The sequence below is a fragment of the Paramisgurnus dabryanus genome, chromosome 3 (assembly GCF_030506205.2).
Source record: "Paramisgurnus dabryanus chromosome 3, PD_genome_1.1, whole genome shotgun sequence".
NCBI lineage: Eukaryota > Metazoa > Chordata > Actinopteri > Cypriniformes > Cobitidae > Paramisgurnus > Paramisgurnus dabryanus.
Genome location: NC_133339.1, coordinates 9,382,529 through 9,404,172, shown reverse-complemented (window position 1 = coordinate 9,404,172; position 21,644 = coordinate 9,382,529). Strand labels below are relative to the sequence as shown.

The 21,644-nt window shown below is 35.4% G+C and overlaps 1 long non-coding RNA gene across 2 annotated transcripts; it reads left to right on the top strand.

Annotated features, from left to right (window-relative positions):
• The first annotated feature begins 616 nt into the window (after positions 1 to 616).
• On the top strand, positions 617 to 3,999 carry LOC135734287 (uncharacterized). 2 transcript variants are annotated; one of them, XR_010527246.2, is made up of 4 exons: positions 617 to 893; positions 1,813 to 1,890; positions 2,751 to 2,828; positions 3,262 to 3,999. It is a non-coding gene; the product is annotated as an uncharacterized lncRNA (long non-coding RNA). The 2 variants fall into 2 exon arrangements; XR_010527247.2 differs by lacking the exon at positions 617 to 893 and adding an exon at positions 1,471 to 1,554.
• The last annotated feature ends 17,645 nt before the right edge of the window (positions 4,000 to 21,644 follow it).

Below are 21,644 nucleotides of genomic sequence, written 5' to 3'. Positions count from 1 at the left end.
GTTTTGGGGACCTCCTCGAGGTGGGAATTGAGAAGGGGCGTGGCTTAACCACTAGCAGCCAGCCCCTGGCTTGTGACATCAGTACAAGGCCTTAACCGTCGGCCTGTCTCTCTCTCCCCGTATCTTTACCAAAGTAGCAGAAGGGGCTCTCACCCCCCCCCCCCCTGAGAGAAAGCGGTGTTCGCATCCTTGCGTATCTAGATGACTGGCTTATAATAGCACAGTCTCATCAGATGCTTTGGGAACACAGCCCGTCTGGGTCTTCGGGTCAACTGGGAGAAGAGCAAGCTCTGCCCCATGAAAAACATCTCTGCAGTTACACGGCTGATGTGTTATCCTCAGACATGTTTGCGAATAATTTTTTTCAAACTTACAACGTGCTTCTCCCTCAGACTTTTAACGAAGCTCAGGCACAAAAAAAGCTGGGGCGCACCAGATAACACGTCAGACGCGTTGTACGTCAGCCGCTTCACTGCAGTCATGTGACTTTAGTCTTTTGCATGCAGTTCACAACACAACCGGACATTTTTTTGGACCAAAATGTATTTTTCATGCTTCAACACATTCTAACTGACCCACTGATGTCACACACTCTAAAAACTCCTGGGTTATTTCTTCAACCCATATTCTGGGTTATTTGTGTTGGGTTAAAATTATGGGTTATTTTTTCAGAGAGTAACCATTTTCTGGGTTATAGGGCTAATATTTTGACCCAATTCCTGGGTTGTTTGGGTTTCTGGGTTATTTTTCAAAGGTTAACCCATGTTCTGGGTTAACGCCCCGCCCCCCGCTGTTCTGGAATTTTCTCACAACAGTCGATTGAAATAACTGCCACCGGAGTTCGCGGCGAGCTCGATCCGTTTTGGCCTGGGCTTCTTCGTTGTGTATTCAAGGTAAGCAAGTATTTTAAGTGTCAATGTAACGTAAACTTTCTGTGTCCATGTCCCCGTTGCTTATCTCATTGTTATAATACCGGTAAAAATACGATAAGTACAGGGCAGCTATGACTTCGTGCGACGTTAAGGGGGTTAGGGGAACACCGGACGGGGAACACCGGACGAGAAGCGCCGCGCCGTATATAAGACCACTCGAGGTATCCCGCACTTTCTCAGATTATGGCCAGCAATATTGTTATGTTTAAGGACATTATGGAATTAAGATATATCAGCACTATGTTATGATTGTACTGTATAATTAAATACAATCGTTGCTGAGTCTGCAGTCTGAACACTTTACCTCAGAGCGTCCGTAAACTGAATGAATTTAGGATATCACATGAAAATCCAATATCAACCAATTTTCATGAAAGTAGCTCATTTCTGTAAATGAATGTAAAATTTAATGTACATTACAGCACATGGTGAAGTCTGTATATACATTAACGACGAATTTGAGACAAATAAGTGTAAATTTAAAACTATGTACTTGGCGCTCGGCGCCGCAGACAGACGCAAAATGGCGCCGCCGGTACACACACATACTGTACCCTGTCTCTTCGTTCCCTAGCTCCCGAGGTCGTGAATCAGTTTATCATGTACACAGGTTCGGGCACTGGTAAGGACTTTAGCTCAATTGACATTGGGACACTGTTCACTTATTATCCTGTGATGTGGCTGCTTAAGCGTGTTGTGATCACTCACAGCTGTTACTCATCAACAACCGGCAAAACCAACCGTTGCGTTGCTTTGAGTTATGTTTACCAGCTGCACCATGCTTATAATATTATACAGTGCTCTACTGGCTGAAGTAGTGAGATTTAAAGAAGCAGGTCAAGTCTTCAAATTGTTGCTAACCTCTATATGTTTTCTCCAGGTCTGTTTAAATGGACAGCTTTGTCACTGATAAGTTAACTGAGTGGTGGCTGTTTGAGCTGACAGAGACATTTTTGAGGTGAGCTTTTTACTCTTATTGCCCTCATATCATCTCTCTATACCTAAACATTTTAAACATTTTTCTTTAAAGGAAAACTACACCGTTTTTCAATATTTTACTATGTTTTTACATCAACTTAGACAAAATAATACATCCCTGTCTTTTTAATGCGTGCAGTACATCGTGTACAGCATGTCGTGAATGTGTTAGCATTTAGTCTAGCCCCATTCATTCCTTAGGATCCAAACAGGAATGAATTTAGAAGCAACAAAACACTTCCATGTTTTCCCTATTTAAAGACTGTTACATGAGTATTTACACGAGTATGGTGGCACAAAATAAGAGGTGACGATATTTTAAGCGGTTAAAAAAATGAGAACTATATTGTATGGCAGAAGAGCACTTAGTTTGCAGCACTTTGACCTCTGGTGCAGTAACATCACTCCTGTGAACTCTCTCATCTTTTTCAAAATCAGTGTGATGAGTGATGATGTTACTGCACCAGAGGTCAAAGTGCTGCAAACTAAGTGATCTTCCGCCATACAATATAGTTCTCATTTTTATCAGCTTAAAAAATTATTTAGTGCCACTAGATTTACTGGTGTAACTACTCATGTAACAGTCTTTAAATAGGGAACACATGGAAGTGCTTGGTGGCTTCTAAATTCACCCCTGTTTGGATCCTAAGGAATGAATGGGGCTAGACTAAATGCATTAATAACGCGCTGTACAAAGATGAACTGCATGCATAGAAAAAAAGGATGTATTATTTCGTCTAAGTTAAGGTAAGAACATAGTAAAATATTGAAATACTTTTTATTTAATAGGGCTTAAAGGGATAGTTCACCCAAAAATGAAAATTCTGTCATCATTTACAGGCCATCTACAGGGTTGAGAAGAAGACTATCCAGCATTCCACTGAAGAGTCCCTGACAGCGTTCATACACCAAATGTCTGTAAGTACAATGGACCAGTTTCTCAGCACTACTCTGAGAGAGAATATTCTTAATTCTATAACTATACTGTTCATGTGAAAGAAGGCTATACAAGGGACATGTTTCATGTGGAAGCTAAAGGGTGAATCCTGGTTTAAAAAACAACTTCAAGGTTCCTCGCAGTTGTATTTCAGTTTTGGGCGATGCCATCTAGGGTAGCAATCTGACTAAAAAGTTAAGTTAAAGATGTTAAGTTTTATTACTCAGTGGTTCTCAACCCACATTTTCTTGTACCCACTCAAAATGAAGACACCAATTAAGAACCACAGCTCATTTGGCTTCCTTGTACAGTTAGTATCAGCATTATAACACAAACTGGTAGTCTATTATCTTGCTTACAATTTACGTTCTACACAATATTCACTTTATATCTTTCTGTCTCTGTATGTTTTAGGTTGGAACAAATATGGTGGAATACAGTGGCGGCTCGTGACTGCTCATCAGAGGATGCGCTAATTCAAAATAAGTGTTCAGATTGTCACGTGTGTGGTTCCCTTTTCCAAAATATGTGTCCTGCGTGTCGAGAGATCCTGTGTGCATCACGTGTTTTGTCAAAATAAGTGCCTGCTGCACACGCGTCAAAACCGTTTATGATAAAAGAGACGCTCATGTTTCTAAAATACACGCCAGACACTTCCTTAACAGTAAACTCTTACTACGCATGAGATTATGCGAGTATCTGGCAAACGTGAGCATCCGTTTTATCATAAACCCTTTAAACGCGTCTGCAGCAGGAACTTATTTTGACATGACACGTGATGCACACAGGATCTCTCGATGGGCAGAACACATATTTTAAAATTACAAACCACACACATGACAAGCTACATACATGTTGTGACGAACTTTGCATCGAGCATCCTCGAATAAAGAAGTCACCGGCCAGCACTGGTGGAATACCTTCAGCAATCCCAGCCGTTCCCCTCTGGGAGATCTCAAGCTGCACACAACCAATGTTTGAAGACTTAAAGCCTCAAGTTCAATCCAATTATTGAATGTTGTCAAATGTTTGAGAGTTGTTTATTATTCTATTTTTCCTTTCTAATGTTATTACAGTGTGACCTAAAATAAATAGGTCCATGTGTGCATTTTTATATAGAATTTAATTGAATCCAATAAAAATTTAAAACTGCTTGAAGTGTGTAAGTGTCTGAATTTTTCTTTTCTGAAATAAGGCATAGTTACACAATTTAGGTTATCTTTGACCTTTGGTTAAAAAGGATCTACTAATTTCTGGGTTTTTCCACCCAGATATTCGGGTTGTTCTTTTGACCCAGAAGTTGGGTTATATTAACTACAATTTTGGGTTATTTTAACCCAGAAGTTGGGTCAGGTATTTAACCCAGAAGTTGGGTCAAAAAGAATAACCCATTTTTCTGGGTTGAAATAACCCAGAAATTAGTTGGTCCCTTTTTAACCCAGGAGTTGGGTCAAAAATAACCCATTATGGGTTGTTTTTGACCCAGGAGTTTTTAGTGTGCATGGACTACTTTTTGATGTTTTTTTATTACCTTTCTGGACATGGACAGTATACCATACATAGATTTTTAATGAACGGTCAACAAGCTCTTGGACTAAATCTAAAACATCTTAAACTGAAGAAGATGAAGGGAGGTCTTACGAGTTTGGAACGACATCTGGGTGAGTAATATATGAAATTATTTTCATTTTTGGGTGAACTATCGCTTCAAACCGTAAAGATTCACTTAAGTCAGGGTGCCCAACCCTGCTCCTGGAGGGCCACTGTCCTGCAGACCTCTGTTCCAACCAAAGCTCCAACACACCTGTCTGTAATTATCGAGCAACCCTGAACACCTTGCTGCTTCAGCTGTGTTTGATTGGGGTTGGAGCTAAAATCTGCAGGACGGTAGCCCTCAGGGTTGGGCACCCCTGACTTAAGTAATAAAACTGTATTTGAAGATCTCAGATGCAAAACCCGCTAAGTGCGTTTGGCATGATTTCTTGTTAACCCAGCATTTTTGATGCAGATGGTGTTTAGCAGATTTGGAATCTGAGCTCTTCATTTACATATTGATCACAAAGAACTAAAAGCGGTCAGCCCTTAGGATAGAAGAGAAAATTCAGGACATACTTACATTTATGTCCTTCGCAATCATAGCAGAGAGTTGACAGATAAAAAAAAACAGTGGGAAAAATACAACAACAGTAAAAAGCCCTAAAAAGAGAAGAACAACATTTAAGTAAACTATAAGATTTACATAGGACATTTATTGCTCCTGAATACAGTAAGTGTCAGTTCTGTTGAAGTAAATGGATACTGTGTCCAGAACATCAGCTGCTATAGGTATTACTGTTTTGCTTTAATTGTGATTATTTCAACTTGATTTATATTTACCATTAAAGAACAAAGCTAAAGAGTCACTAACCTCCTCTGCCAGCAGCTTCAAAAGCAAAGAACAGGAGGATGAATTGTAATGAAGGCATAGCATGAAGACTGTAAAAACCTACATCGTCAAATTTATTCAGTATCCATTTACTGAGCTCTCCATCGCTCATCTGTCCAGAAAAGGAACTTTCCAGTGCTTCTGTCAATTCAATTATAAGAGTTTTTAGGAAGTAAATCAAATGATTCAGTTTTACATTAGATGTGAGTTGTACAATTATAATGTAATGCTTGTGTTCATTAAAAGGGTGGGGGTAAATTGAGGAATCAAATGAGTTTTTGACATGTGTGACCCTCTCTGTGAACTCCAGACTTAATTCTCATGATCTAATGATAAGATGAGGAGCATCAAAGTTGGATTTTCCTCACTGATTTAAACCTTAGACAAGAATTTATGATATCAAGGTTACATTTTCACAGGTGTTCTTTACAATAATTAGGATGATTTTATGTAGAAAACCATCGTTACTTTAACGTCACATGAGAACTGCAGATATTTAAAATACATGTGACGAGCACATCCATGCACATTTGTAAGAAAACCATATCCAAAAATCATCCAACAGTCTATATTGTTATCCCGATTTCCATGATCCATGTAAAAGACTACTAGCATGAAAAATTAATATATTCCATGTATAGGTTTGACAGTGGTGACGTTGCTTAGTGCTATTAGTCTTTATCTGGTGATATGTTATATCAACCAGGAATCTACTTGTAGAGGGAAGAATTACAGGTCCGTGGATTCCAATTCAGTCGGTTGATTCGGAAGAATATCACTTCAGATTGGGCTTTCTAAACTTATTAGAGATGCAGAATGCCACACGACAACTTTTTGTGGGCATTCATAAACATGCTGACTGAGCCTAATTGAGAAGCTGATGGCTATGCATTGTGCACTGTGTTAATAAAACTGTAGATTTTCTTCAATAGGCAAGTTATAAATCAAAGAAGTGGGTGTTGTTTACACCACAGACAACCAAAAGTTCTTAAAGTGGAAACACACAAATCAGCCATAAATTACTCAGTATATATTTGAACAAAAAATTTAGTTATATTACAATTACACATCAGGGAACATAAAAAAAAAAAAAACGCCATAACCTTTTAAAAATTACAATATTAAACAAAATAAACATCATTATACACAGCACATACATTAAACACATTATCCAGCATATTTATACCATGTTTATTCATTCACTCATTGCAAAATCTTATTCTGTCATTCTGTTAGTCTTTAATTCTGAGCGTTATTCCTGTTTTGTTCATTGTCATGTTTTGATCATATCCTGTATCTCGTGTTACCTCTGTATGACCATGCCTGTCTTTGGATTGATGTTTATGTAAGTTCTTTCTAATAAACTGCATTATCCTAACTCTCTCAAACCTTAAAGCAGATCATTACAGAATTACTGACTCTATCATACATGCTGCTGCAGCAATCATGCTAAAATATCAAAACAAAGTACAACACTTTAAATAATCTATATTGAAACATCATTAAAAGCAATTGACATCCCTGCAAAAAAAATGAATGTCTTGGTATTTTTGTGAAAATTCTTAAATAGAGATACAGTTACTTGATAAGCAAAGTGGCTTAAGATATTAAGTCTTGTTTTTTCAAAATAAATGATGAAAATCAAGGGGTTTATACTCATAACAAGTAAAAATATCTGCCAGTGCAGTAAGAAATATAAACTTAATTCCAGTTTCAATTTAATTCAATACACTCAATTTAAGTTTATTTACACTCTTAAAATTGATGTGTTAAAATTTTACACAAAATATGTGCAAAAGGATTCCAACACATTTTTGTGTTAGAACTGACATATAATGTGTAAATATTATGCTTAACTGCTTACACAATGTATGTGTAAAACACGTTTACCAGTACACCATAAAATAAAATGCATAATTATTGTAATTTAATGACGATTTATATTTAAACGAAGTAACAAAATAAAATATATCTACTGTTAACCAAAATATATCTATTGTTAACCACTACTACCACATAACAGCCAGCGGGGATTTTCATAAGGACTTGCCAAGATCAAGCTGCGTTGGGTGGTGTACATGAGCGCTGAGTATCCGGTGGTTGTTTGGATCAGAACTCCGAAAGAGTCGGAGCAGATTTTTTAATAAACGCTATCTTTATTAACCGACCGCACAGTTGATCTTTTTATACATACATTCTCGCCTAAAAAGCTTTTGAACATACATTTTGTGACACAATAAGAATAATATTTCAAACATTATGCAGGCGTGCGTTCTCTTCCATTGGTGGCTGTCGTAAGTTCACACGCGAGTCAGCTGATGACGTTTCACATGGACAGATAACTACGCATTATTGTATATTTTATTTGTTTGCGTGTGTTATTATTATTTTATTATTATGAAATTCATGAACATTATTATTGAGCCTTGGCAGTCTATTTTGTATTTGTTTTATTGAGGAGAAAAAACAGACAAGAACGCATATTGTGTTGCGCCTGCGCTGTGACGTTCTTTATTCAACCGCATTTCCAGTCGAGAGGTCAAGAATGTTTCTGTCTGCATCAGGTAAGAATTTAAATTAAAAATTACAGTTATAATATAAGATCTATTTATCATAAAGTGTAAGAAACTTTCGCATTAATTGCGCAGGAGACTGTTCATTTAAACTTTATTGTGGTAACGTTAAATGCTAGCTCGTTTTGCAAAGTTACGTTTGGAGATTCATGTTAACAGTCATTGTTTAATGAAAGGCACATTGGACTACGGGTTAGTATGTGTGACACTTGCAGCACTTTAACGTAAATCTTAAACACAGTGTCGTAAATAGACGTGACACGCGGTAACGGGTTTCTTTTCAGTTTATGTCCTGACGTTAATAGGACGGGATATTATAAATTATGCCTTTCGATTATCGCGATGCCTCGTCGCGTTTGGTTAAGCACATTGTGGAACAGTATGCACGTCACTGTACCCAGAGCCATAGAAGGATAGAGTTACGTCAAGTCCGTTCACTCCAATGGAACGTTTTTTTTTACAGCAATGGCGGACCACGGAGTCTCTCAAGAGTTCCCGGAAGTCACAGTCAGCTCCATAGAGTTGCATTAGAAAGATTGAATGTGTTGAACTTAATACACGTTTTAAGACTTAATACGCTTGACAAATAAGATTGTATGTTAGCAATAAATGTGAATCGAACGACTTTATGCATCAGTGTGTTTGAAGTGCATTATTTCTCATTTAATAAGTACATTTAGGGGGTGTTAGTAGAAAACCGGTCAGGCTAGGACAAGCTGTGGATAACTTTACCAACACACAACAAACGACGAACAGCCTTTTATTGGTAAATTTCGTTTTCTTAATGCAGATTCATCCATTATTGTAAATATTGTGTAATTAGAGAGGCTAAATAAAGTGATGGTGGTATAAAGTGCATATTTATGCATCAACGTATGGGTGTAGTGTTTTTAACACTGTGGTTTCGCTGGTTAATAAATAAAATAAAATAAATGTATTTATTAATAACTTGTCAAATGTATACTTACATAGTTAAGAGATTAGTAATCATTTAAAGTGATGATTATGTTATTTCCCATCAGATGTTTATATTTACAACAGAAAGAAAACTACACTAAGCAAGAAATATTATTATAATTTATAATAAATTAAACAAAGTGCTTTGTAAGTCTTTTTTAATGTTGTGCTTTGTATATTTATAAATTAAACCAGTATGAGTTACATTCACAGCACATTCACTTTGTACATTATAAACAAGCATAACATTATAAACTTACATTAGTACAGTGTGATGCATTTTAAAGTGGCTAAAGTCAGCGTAAAACATGTTAACAAGCCACATACCAGCAGATGACCATACAAATGTTCCTATATTGGTGGATTTAATTTGTCAAAAAACATTGTTTATATAACTACATAACAATACTACATTCACATTTTGATGTGATATATAGATATTGTAAATAAAATGCGTTTCTTGACTATAAATTAAGAAAAATCACAGCTCTTTGCCTCTAACTCAATGTATTTCAATGGCTCACAATGGGCTTCTAGGAACTAACTGAAGTCTCCGTGAATCACGTGACGGCCGAGCTTCTGGACTTCCGTTGGCACAACTCTGTTTTTCTATGGCTCTGACTGTACCTAACGTACTGTACACCTGTGAGCAGGGCCGCATTAACACTGTAAGGGGCCCCTGGGCTTTACCTTTTTGTGTGGCCCTTCATTCACCAGAATTGCAGCCTACATTCACACAATCTTTATAACAACCCTGCTGAAAAAACAGCATCAAACCAGCATGGGAATTATGCTGGTCTATGCTGGTTTAACTGGTGGTCACCAGCATACCAGCACCAAAACACAACATATGCTGGTCTTGCTGGTATGACCAGCATGGGATGCTGGTGCTAATGCTGGTTTGGTGTTGGTATAGCTGGTGCTAATGCTGGTTTGGTGCTGGTTTAGCTGGTGCTAATGCTGGTGCTGATGCTGGTTTAGCTGGTATTCGCTAGCAAACCAACACCAAAACACAACATATGCTGGACTTGCTGGTATGCTGTTTTTTTAGCAGGGCACTAAGTGCAAGCTGTTAGACTTTTATTTTGCTGGAATAAATGCAATAACAAAATATTAAAACCATATCAGAAAGCCCACAATATACACAAATATCACTGCATAACATATGTGCATACTCTTAGCTAGGCGTGACCCGAATAGTCCAAGATTCGATGCTTTGAAAGGAGAAGCCTGATTCGACTACTGCACAGTCAATCGTCGCAGATGTGTTATAAAATGAGGATAATTTAATTTTGGCTGTATAAGAGTGCACATTATCTGATTTCACATTTAACAGCTTTCTCCCAATATAAAAAATATACAGCCTATTATGATAATACTAAGTAAATAATAGGTGAAAATGTAGCTTTAAATAAATATTTTTAAATCCCGTGACAGGGCTACACGTCCATATCCAGAAACCATTGCAAAGTCTCTTTGTTTCTGCAATTAAAAAGACAAAACAGGCAATTCTAAACTTTCGTTATTTTAAAATTAATTTTAATATTTCTTTTTTTTTATTTAATTTATAGATTATTTAGTGCTATCTGATTAAACTATTTGTGGCTTGTGTTTTATTCCCCTGCGCATTTAGGCATTTTGCACCCATGTTCTGCACCTTATTGATTCTGACTTAATTTTGTTTTAATTTTTTATTAATTATAAAGGTAAATTCTGATCTAATTTAAGTTCTGTAAGTTTTGGATTGCTTTCCGTTGTGTCGATGTTGCGCTGTTGCATGCTGTCACATTCAATTTAGCCGAACGTGCTAGGTGTTCTGCGTGATCATATTTAGGCGTTCATCAAACTAAACATAAAAAAACTGATTTTTTCGACAAGTATACGTTTTAAAATGTATTTAAAAAGGTTGCTACAAAACAGGTTAAGCCGTTTTTTTATTTATTTCGGTGATGACACAGAATATAAATATCTCTACCGAATCTGACACAATTGTCTCTCTTGTGATTTAACATATTATGGTCGGTGTTAACTTTCAAATGATAGAAAAGAGATTCCTGAAACAAATGTTATAAGAATCATCAGGTTTTTCAAGTGAATACAGAGATGATCAAAGTAAAAGTAAGCAATCAGATATTTCTGTGCAAAATAATAAAGCATATATAGTGTCTATAAAATCATTAATTTCAGTGTTTTCTGCTTATAAATGAACCCTTTAACTCTCAATCGGTCGGTATGGTGGCCCTGAAGTGCAAACCACAACAACAAATTACTAAACAACAACAACAAATTAAAAAACAACAACAAATAAAAAAAACACTACAAAAAATAAAAAAACACCACTACAAATTAAAAAACCACTACAGCAAATTAAAAACCACTACAGCAAATTAAAAAGCATTACAACAAAATAAAAAACAAGTACAAAATAAACAACACAACAGCAAGTTAAAAAAACACTACAGCAAATTAAAAAACACAACTACAAATTAAAAAAACACTACAACAAATTAAAAACACAACTGCAAATTAAAAAACACTACAACAAAATAAAAAACAACTACAAAATAAAAAACACTACAATAAATTAAAAAACACAACTACAAGTTAAAAAACACAACAACAAATTAAAAACACAACTACAAATTAAAAAACACAACTACATTAACCTACCGGAAGAGATAGGTACCAGTGGGCAAAATGAGACATTGCTGATTGGACAACACTGCAGTTCCGCTTTTGAACCGGAAGCTATTCTTCCTGTTGCGCAGTTTTTCAAACATGGGTGTTACAGATGACCCAAACGTAGCAGCTGCTGGGGCCGGCTAAGGGTATGGTCTGGAAACCGCTAACGATAGTAGTAAGCTAACGTTACATCCACAAGCAACGTAAGCATTACACTATTCTTATTAACTTACCCGAAGGTTGTTGGGTGTCTCCGATGGTAGATATTTCTTTAAGCCTTTTGCCACAGCCGCTGCAAAAGTTCGGGGATGGCTCAACCAGTTCTTTTCCGCAGTTTGGGCAAAACATTTTGCTGTCCTTCCTCCTCTCCAAACCACGCGCTACAGGAAGAATAACTTCTGGTTCAAAAGCCGAACTGCAGTGTCGTCCAATCAGCGATGTCTCATGTTGCCCACTGGTACCTACCTCTGTACGTTAATGTAGTTGTGTTTTTTATTTGTAGGTGTGTTTTTAATTTGTTGTTGTGTTTTTTAATTTGTTGTAGTGTTTTTTATTTTGTAGTTGTTTTTTATTTTGTTGTAGTGTTTTTGAATTTGTTGTAGTGTTTTTTTAACTTGCTGTTGTGTTTTTTATTTTGTTATGGTTTTTTATTTTGTTGTAGTGTTTTTTAATTTGTTGTAGTGTTTTTTAACTTGCTGTTGTGCTTTTTATTTTGTTATGGTTTTTTATTTTGTTGTAGTGTTTTTTTAATTTGTAGTTGTGTTTTTAATTTATTGTAGTGTTTTTAATTTTTAGATGTGTTTTTTTAATTTGCTCTAGTGTTTTTTTTAACTTGCTGTTGTGTTTTTTATTTTGTATTTGTTTTTTATTTTGTTGTATTGTTTTTTAATTTGCTGTAGCGGTTTTTAATTTGCTGTAGTGTTTTTTTAATTTGTTGTTGTTTTTTAATTTGTTGCAGTGCTTTTTGATTTGTTGTGCTGTTTTTTAATTTGATGTTGTTGTTTAGTAATTTGTTGTTGTGGTTTGCACTTCAGGGCCACCGTATTGAGGTCTATATGACCCCAAACGACATTTCATTGGTTAACAAAAAAAGGTTCCCTTCATCTCAGAGATGTAAAACTTTGTGACTTTTCCTAAATAATCTATCTTTACATATACAAAAAACTGGGCTTGATTCGGTTGTTCTAAAGGTATGTAAAAAGATTTTTTATCAATCTGTCCCTTGGGGTCAATATGACCCCAATTGAAAGTGAATGGGAAATGCAAAAAAATGTACTTTTTTTCCATTTGTCCAAAAATTAATATCAATAAATCCAGCATAAATCTGAAAATTTTGACACAGAAGTGAAGGCCTGGTACTTGTGCACAAATGCAATGCAAAAACCACATGCTCACACAAACACACACAAATACACACACACACACAAACACACACAGGTATGACTGCCACAGAGAGCATTTGTGTGGAATTTGGCAAATAAAATCAGTCACAAATGCAGAAAATAACACATAAAGGGGTGTGACCTAATGCACACACATGTACACTCACAAACACCCTCACACAAACACACGCACACAAACGCACACACGCATGACTACCACAGAGAGCATTTTTATAAAATTTGGCAAATAAAGTCAGTCACAAATGTAGAAAAAATATATAAAGGGGAGCATAACTCTGAAAATTTTGACACAGAAGTGAAGGCCTGGTACTTGTGCACAGATGCAATGCAAAAAACACATGCTCACACAAACACACACAAATACACACACACACAAACACACACAGGTATGACTGCCACAGAGAGCATTTGTGTGGAATTTGGCAAATAAAATCAGTCACAAATGCAGAAAATAACACAAAGGGGTGTGACCTAATGCACGCACATGTACACTCACAAACACCCACACACACACACATGCACGCACGCACGCACACACAAACACACACACACACACACACACACACACACACACACACACACACAAACACAGACACACACACACACATGCGCTATAGCATTAATTGTCAAATATTTGTTCTTTTACAAATAAATTGTTTGTGAACAATATTTAATACAGATGTGGCCTTTAAAAATGCGCGTTTTCTCCCGCGGCATTCGCCAATTCGTCTCGCAGAGTCTCGCAGCATTCTGCAAGTGCTTTCGGGGGGGCTACTTTCCATTTTCCCTTAATGTGTTTTGCTTCACAGAATATCCACCAGGTGGCGCATAAAAACATTGCATTGCGTTGTTTCCAGAAGTTAATAAGGGCATTGCTGAATATTTTACATTGCTACTGTATTAAAACAGCAAAGTGATATGTCAACCCATTCTTGCCAGCATAACAGCGCATACAACTATTAAGATACGTGCAATCCGAACTTATAGGAAGTGCAACAGAGAATTTAGTGTGAGCCTAATAAACGCGACTCTATTTACAATGAATATCTTAATTATTTGTGTTGTCGAATTTTGACACCGTTTCATTGTTTGTTCATAATATTTATAATTGTCAGTTTTTCTAAAAGTATCAATATTTTAAACAGATTAATGTGGTATAAAAAAAGACATGTTTTAAAGTTAAAAATGTTGTAAAAAATATAGTAGTATTCTTATATTTTAAGAATAACAATATGATACATTTATACTGCGCTAAAATGCTTCACATATGGAAAGAGGAATTCTTCTCAACCACCACCAATAAAGTTTACAAATTATTCTTTAGAAAAAAGGCGTTTAAACCCATGCGGGGTGTACAGTTGGCATATGATATCTTTTTTATTTCGTTTTTACATATTTATATTTATAAAATCTTTAATAATAGGCTACCTTTCTTGCGCATATGCAGTCAGTGTTTCTACGTAATTCATAATTGTAAAAAATATTATTGTAAAATAGAATATCACTAAAATAATTTATTAAAGTAACTTAATAAAATGTCTTAATGTCACTTATGTGTTTTTTTAGTTGGTCAAACCAAAATAATTGACGCGAACAGAGAAACTGTGCCTTTTGCGGACGAAAAACACCTCCGAAATGTTGAGTTTATGAATATTTACAATATGTACTTTGTGAAATATGTGTGTGTAAAATAATCAATTTTATATCATGTGGCTGTAGAGACAAACACGCCGCATCGCCTTCCAGATATCTTACACGTTCGCATTCAACACTTTTCAAAACTTATTTATATTAAATCTAATTAATAATTATAAATTATGACATGAGAAAATTAGAATTGTGCAAAGAGCCAATTCAGATATTGTTAATTAAAGCTGTTTTATACACCTTTCTGTTATAAATGTTTTAAAAAATATATTAGTATTCTTATATATTAAGAATATAACAATATGATACATTTATATTGCGCTAAAATGCGTTACATATGGAAAGAGGAATTAAAGAGGAAAGAGGAAAATAATATTATTTGAGTAAATGTAGGCAAAAAAATAAATTAATAATAAGTAGAACAAATGTTAATTTTAAAAAATCCCATATAGCCAACAGGTTTTAATCAGCAACAGAGAAACTGCGCCTTTTGCCGATGAAAAACACCTCAGAAACTCCTCGAATTTATGAATTATTACACTCACAATATGATTTAATTTACTTACTACAAAAATATAACTCATTATACAAATTTATTCAACACCATTGCACACTTTATATCGAGTTTCATACCATGTAAAGGAAAACATGATAATATAAAAAGTACAGTAATGCAGAAAAGCGCATTACAACCATGTCCAAGCTATTAAAAACGTTCAGATGCAAAAATGAACTAAATGTACAATTAGATAAACTAGTTAATGATATTGCGCAAATGCTCTCGGTCTCTTCAAGGTCTACGCGAATAGAGGTTTGTTATAAGACTCAGTTATACGTCACGTCTCTTCTAATTGCACAGAAAAAATGAATCAAGTGATCCGCATTTTAGTCGGATTTTTATGGAGAATAGGCTATGTGACCGTTTAACCCACGTGGACCGAACAAGAAAACGTATGCTTTCATGGAGTCCGTGTATGACATCTCTTTTAATTAGTTTTACATATTTTATTTTTATGCATTTAATAATACCGTAAGATCACAATGTATACACTGTAAAAAATGATTCAGTGGCTTTGTAAATGTAGGCTATCTAAAATAAATGATTAAAGTAACTTAATAAAATCTTTTAATGTCAGTTATGTGTTTTTTTTAGTTAGACAAACCAAAATTAATGACTAGAAATAGATATTTTGTTTAAAATGTACATATTTTATTTGATGTATACGCCTTAATAATATAAGTATTTAATTTACAGATTATTTTAATCAATATATTTGATAATTTCAGAATTATATATTTAAGTTTTTAAACCTGTAATAATTGCTTTCTTCAAATTAATATTATTTGTATTTAACAACAACTTAAAAAAAATGTACGTTTTACGCCTAACTTGAACTATGATTTACTTACTATTTTTACATTGATATTATTTGAGTAAATGTAGGCAAATAAATAAAAAAATAAGTAGAACAAATGTTAATTTTAAAAAATCCCATATAGCCAACGGGTTTTAATCAGCAACAGAGAAACTGCGCCTTTTGCCGATGACAAACACCTCAGAAACTCCTCGAATTGAATATTTACACTTACAACATGATTTTATTTACTTACTACAAAATATAACACATTATAGAAATGTATTCAACATCATTGCACACTTTATATCGAGTTTCATACCATGTAAAGGAAAACATGATAATATAAAAAGTACAATAATGCGGAAAAGCGCATTACAACCATGTTCCAGCTATTAAAAACGTTCAGATGCAAAGATAAACTAAATGTACAATTAGATAAACTAGTTAATGATATTGCGCAAATGCTCTCGGTTTCTTCAAAGGTCTTTGCGAATTATTTTGTTATAAGACTCCGTTATCATCACGTCTCTTCTACTGTAAGTGTACACAAAAAAATAAGACGAATGATCCGCGTTTAAGTCAGATTTTTATGAAGAATATTTGACTGTTTATGTAACTGGCAAAAGAAAACTTCGCCAACCAAATGTTTGTTAAAAAGCTTGCATGTGACATCAAAGTACTGCCAATGCACCAAGAATCCCTGTCATGTTACTTCGATATCATATAGTATGCTTAAAGCATAAAGTCGAGCACACATGTCGTCAGTATGCCCTACTGTACTTGAAACACGACTGCCCTCTACAGGTTTTTTATTTCCTGCGTCCCCCACCGAATCACCCCTCTGCGGGATCTCGCAGAATTTCGGAAGTGCTCGCGGCATTCTGCTTTCAGAGACGCGCATTTTTAAAGGCCACATCTGTAGTTGTCTGCTTGATTTCATTATTTAAAGTTTACAAATCGTATGTTTTTTTCTCTTTTATATTAAAACTAAACAATTACTGGGTAACACACAGTTGTGTTACAGTTTTTTTCGATTGCTAAACGCCAGTGGGCACAACTGGAGTCACATGTGCAAAACTCTAACTACAGTCTGCACAGCAGCAGTTCATGTGGACCAAACTCTAGTTCGTTTTTCATTGCTTGAACACAGTTTTCAAAACTTTACACACTTATTCCATGACTTTAATCACAACCTGCACAACACTGTGGATTTACAGCACTTTGTTCAAATGCTAACACACTGCTGTCAAAACTGTGAATCACACATTCAAAACACAATTGATTTCAGCATTGTGCCTTTCAAACACTGCTGATTGCAATTTCATATAAATATACAGTTTTTTTCGATTGCTAAACGCCAGTGGGCACAACTGGAGTCGCATGTGCAAAACTCTAACTACAGTCTGCACAGCAGCAGTTCATGTGGACCAAACTCTAGTTCGTTTTTCATTGCTTGAACACAGTTTTCAAAACTTTACACACTTATCCCATGACTTTAACCACAACCTGCACAACACTGTGGATTTACAGCACTTTGTTCAAATGCTAACACACTGCTGTCAAAACTGTCAACCACACATTCAAAACAGAATTGATTTCAGCATTGTGCCTTTTTGAAACACTGCTGATTGCAATTTCATATATATATTTTATATATATAAAATATTACCTTTCATGTACTTTTAGTTTCTACCTTTAATTTCTCATTACTGTAATTCCGTAAATTACTGCGGACTACTGAAGCAAACTGCTAATTTTCATTTACCTTAAAGAATTATGATGTTCTGAAAAAAAATTACAGTTTTTTTCGATTGCTAAACGACAGTGGGCACAACTGGAGTCACATGTGCAAAACTCTAACTACAGTCTGCACAGCAGCAGTTCATGTGGACCAAACTCTAGTTCGTTTTTCATTGGTTAAACACAGTTTTCAAAACTTTACACACTTATCCCATGACTTTAACCACAACCTGCACAACACTGTGGATTTACAGCACTTTGTTCAAATGCTAACACACTGCTGTCAAAACTGTGAACCACACATTCAAAACAGAATTGATTTCAGCCTTGTGCCTTTCAAACACTGCTGATTGCAATTTCATATAAATATAAATTCCAATTTCATTTATATATTTCATTTATATATAATATTACTTTTTATATAAATATGATAGGTAGAGCTTAGAAAGACAAATTTTGGAAATGGAACAAGGAAGACGGGTTCGTGGAGGGAGAAGGGTGGCAGGTAGTGGCCTGATGCTAGAGAAAGGCAGGATTAGCTCCTCAATTATTTGTTTGAATTACAGTATGTACTTTTAGTTTCTACCTTTTTTCCTCATTACTATAATTCCATAAACTACTACAGACTATTGAAGCAAACTGCAAATTTCATTTACCTTAAAGAATTGTTCTGGTCAAAAAATTTCAATAAATCATGTGATAAATCAATCAATAAATACATCATTATTTGAAGAAAATATTACTTTGTATGAAGTCACTGAAATTGTTGAAACTGTAAAGATAAAAATTAGTAATTTCTGTATTGGTGTTTGATGTTAGTGTTTTTCCTCTCAGTGTGTTGTGAGTGACAGTGTGTGTTATCTCAGTGAGGGTTGTGTTTATTGTTTGGCTGAACTGAGCTGTTTTGAGTCATGTGTTAAGAGTTGTGCTCAGGTGACTTTTGGTATTGCAGGTTGTAGTTAGAGTTTTGCACATGTAGCTCCAGTTGTGCCCACTGACGTTTAGCAATCGAAAAAAACTGTATAAATCATGTGATAAATCAATAAATAAATCATTATTTGAAGAAAACATTACTTTGTGTGACATCACTGAAATTGTTGAAACTGTAAAGATAAAAAGTTTGTATTTTGTGTATTGGTGTTTGCTGTTAGTGTTTTTCCTCTCAGTGTGTTGTGAGTGACAGTGTGTGTTATCTCAGTGAGGGTTATGTTTAGTGTTTGGCTGCAATGAGCTGTTTTGAGCCATGTGTTAAAAGTTGTGCTCAGGTGACTTTTGGTAGTGCAGACTGTAGTTAGAGTTTTGCACATGTCGCTGCAGTTGTGCTCACTGTTGTTTAGCAATTGAAAAAAACTGTAAATTCCAATTTCATATATATATTTCATTTATATATAATATTACCTTTCATGTACTTTAAGTTTCTACCTTTTTTCTCATTACTGTAATTCCGTAAATTACTACAGACAACTGAAGCAAACTGCTAATTTTCATTTACCCTAAAAAATTATGATGTTCTAAAAAAATATTGTGATAAATCAATAAATAAATCATTCTTTAAAGAAAACATTACTTGGTGTGACATCACTGAAATTGTTAAAACTGTAAAGATATAAAGTTAGTATTTTGTGTATTGGTGTTTGATGTTAGTGTTTTTCCTCTCAGTGTGTTGTGAGTGACAGTGTGTGTTATCTCAGTGAGGGTTGTGTTTAGTGTTTGGCTGCACGGAGCTGTTTTGAGCCATATGTTAAGAGTTGTGCTCAGGTGACTTTTGGTAGTGCAGACTGTAGTTAGAGTTTTGCACATGTAGCTCCAGTTGTGCCCACTGTCGTTTAGCAATCGAAAAAAAACTGTAAATTAATAGAAAGTTACACATTAATGTGTTTACTGAAGCAACACATTTTTTGTGTTGCATTTTATAACACATATTCTGTGTTAAATTTAACTCAACATGTGTTGTCCCTGCGCACACTCAGAACATGTGTAAAAAATAACTTTTTGTGTTGTTTTTAACACATTTGTTTTAAGAGTGTAGTTTGTAAAGCTTGTAATCACAGGGGAACCATTTTAGTGCCACCGAGCAACTACAGTATATATATAGCATCTCAGTATAACTATAAGCAGTGCTAAAGCATGATTGTAGCACGACAATATGGTTTTACACAGGATATATGGTGATGTTTACCACTAAAAATGGTTCCCCACTCTAAAAAATGATGTGTTAATTTTTTACACATAGTTTGTGTCATGCCATTTAACACATGTTAAAATAAATGAAAGGGACAACACAAGTTGTGTTAAAAATTACACAAAATGTGTTGTTCCAATAATAACACAAAGATGTGTGAGTTAGTGACAACACATTTAATGTGTTGTCCCTAAACTAACACAGAATGTGTTGTTTTTAACACACCTGTTTTAAGAGTGTATTAAGAGCCAGTACTTTAATCTTATAAGATAGTCACATGTGAATCTTGATTCTGGTTCTGCTGTGATCTTCTGGCTGAATTTAGTTTAGATCCTTTTGTCTTCTATTTAAAGAGCAAAACATGTTTATATATTTGTATTTTGTAATATGATGCAATGGGGCGGTTTCCCGGACAGGGATTAGCTTAATCCAGGACTAGGCCTTAGTTTAATTAGAAAATATAACTAGTTTTAACAAACATGCCTTACTAAAACCATTACCTGTGTGCATTTTGAGGCAAAGCAAAGGGCACTGATGTATTTTAAGATATGTCAGTTCAAGTTGTTTTCAGTTTGGACAGCTCTTAAAAGTGTTTTAGTGTAGGACTAGTCTAATCCATGTCTGGGAAACCGCCCCTAAATGTCTCAGATCAATGAAGCTTTATAAATTATACTAACCTGACAAGACTTGAGACACTTTTAATCTCTGTATGGACTATAAAAAGATATTGGGCCCTATTTTAACGATCTGAAACGCAAGTCCGAAGCACAAAGCGCAAGTGACTTTGTGGGCGGGTCTTGGGCGCTGTTGCTATTTTCCCGGCGGGAGAAATAACTCTTGCGCCAGGCGCAAATCAATAAGGGGTTGGTCTGAAGTAGGTTCATTATTCATAGGTGTGGTTTGGGCAACCTGGTCTCATGGGAAAACGGGCATAACGTCAAATAAACCAATCAGAACGCTATCCAACATTCCCTTTAAACGCAAGGGCGCAAGTTCCATGGCGGGTTGCTATTATTATGACGGATTTACCAGACGCACGCCAGGAGAGGTTCACAGCCGAGGAGACCGACGTTCTTGTAAGAGCAGTCAAAGACAGAGAAGTTGTTTTGTATGGGGAGGGGAGATACCCGCCCAAATCAGCGTCGGTTAAACAGGCGTGAGAGGAAATAGCCACAATTGTCTCATCAGCTGCGCCAAGCACTACAATGATGTCAGGAGACGGGGGGCTCCCAAGCTTGCCAGCATACATCGGGCACGCCGGGCACACAGGAGGACATCGCTGCGTCCACCCTCACCGCTGAAAGGGTTTGGAGGATTTGAAATCGGACACAAGAAACGCAAGCAAGGTCCAACCCCAAAGTACACTTACAAATCAAGTTCACATACATGAAGGTTTCTTATGAAAACATTTTAATTATTATTTAGATAAAATAAACGTAATACAGCCACACAACAAACTTATGAAAATATTTTAATCGTTATTTGCATGATAATTGTTTAACGCTGCCACACAAAATAAATAAAAATTATCACCACAATGCTCACCACAATGATTTCCCTTATCTCATGTGTTAATATTTTTTATTGTAACAATTTATGATTTGCAAAAATAACTTTTGCATCTGTGTAGATTAGATAAGCAATGCGCGTTGTGCACGCTATACATTATGGTCAAGCATGCGCCCTTAAAATAGCATAATGAACCACGCGCAACGCGCCACTGACTTTAGACTAGTTTTTTTTGGTTAGTAGCGCAATTGTTTTTTTGAAACTGCAAAATAGCATAAGAGATGGTTTGCGCCGGAGCACGCCTCCTTTTTTGTGCTGAAC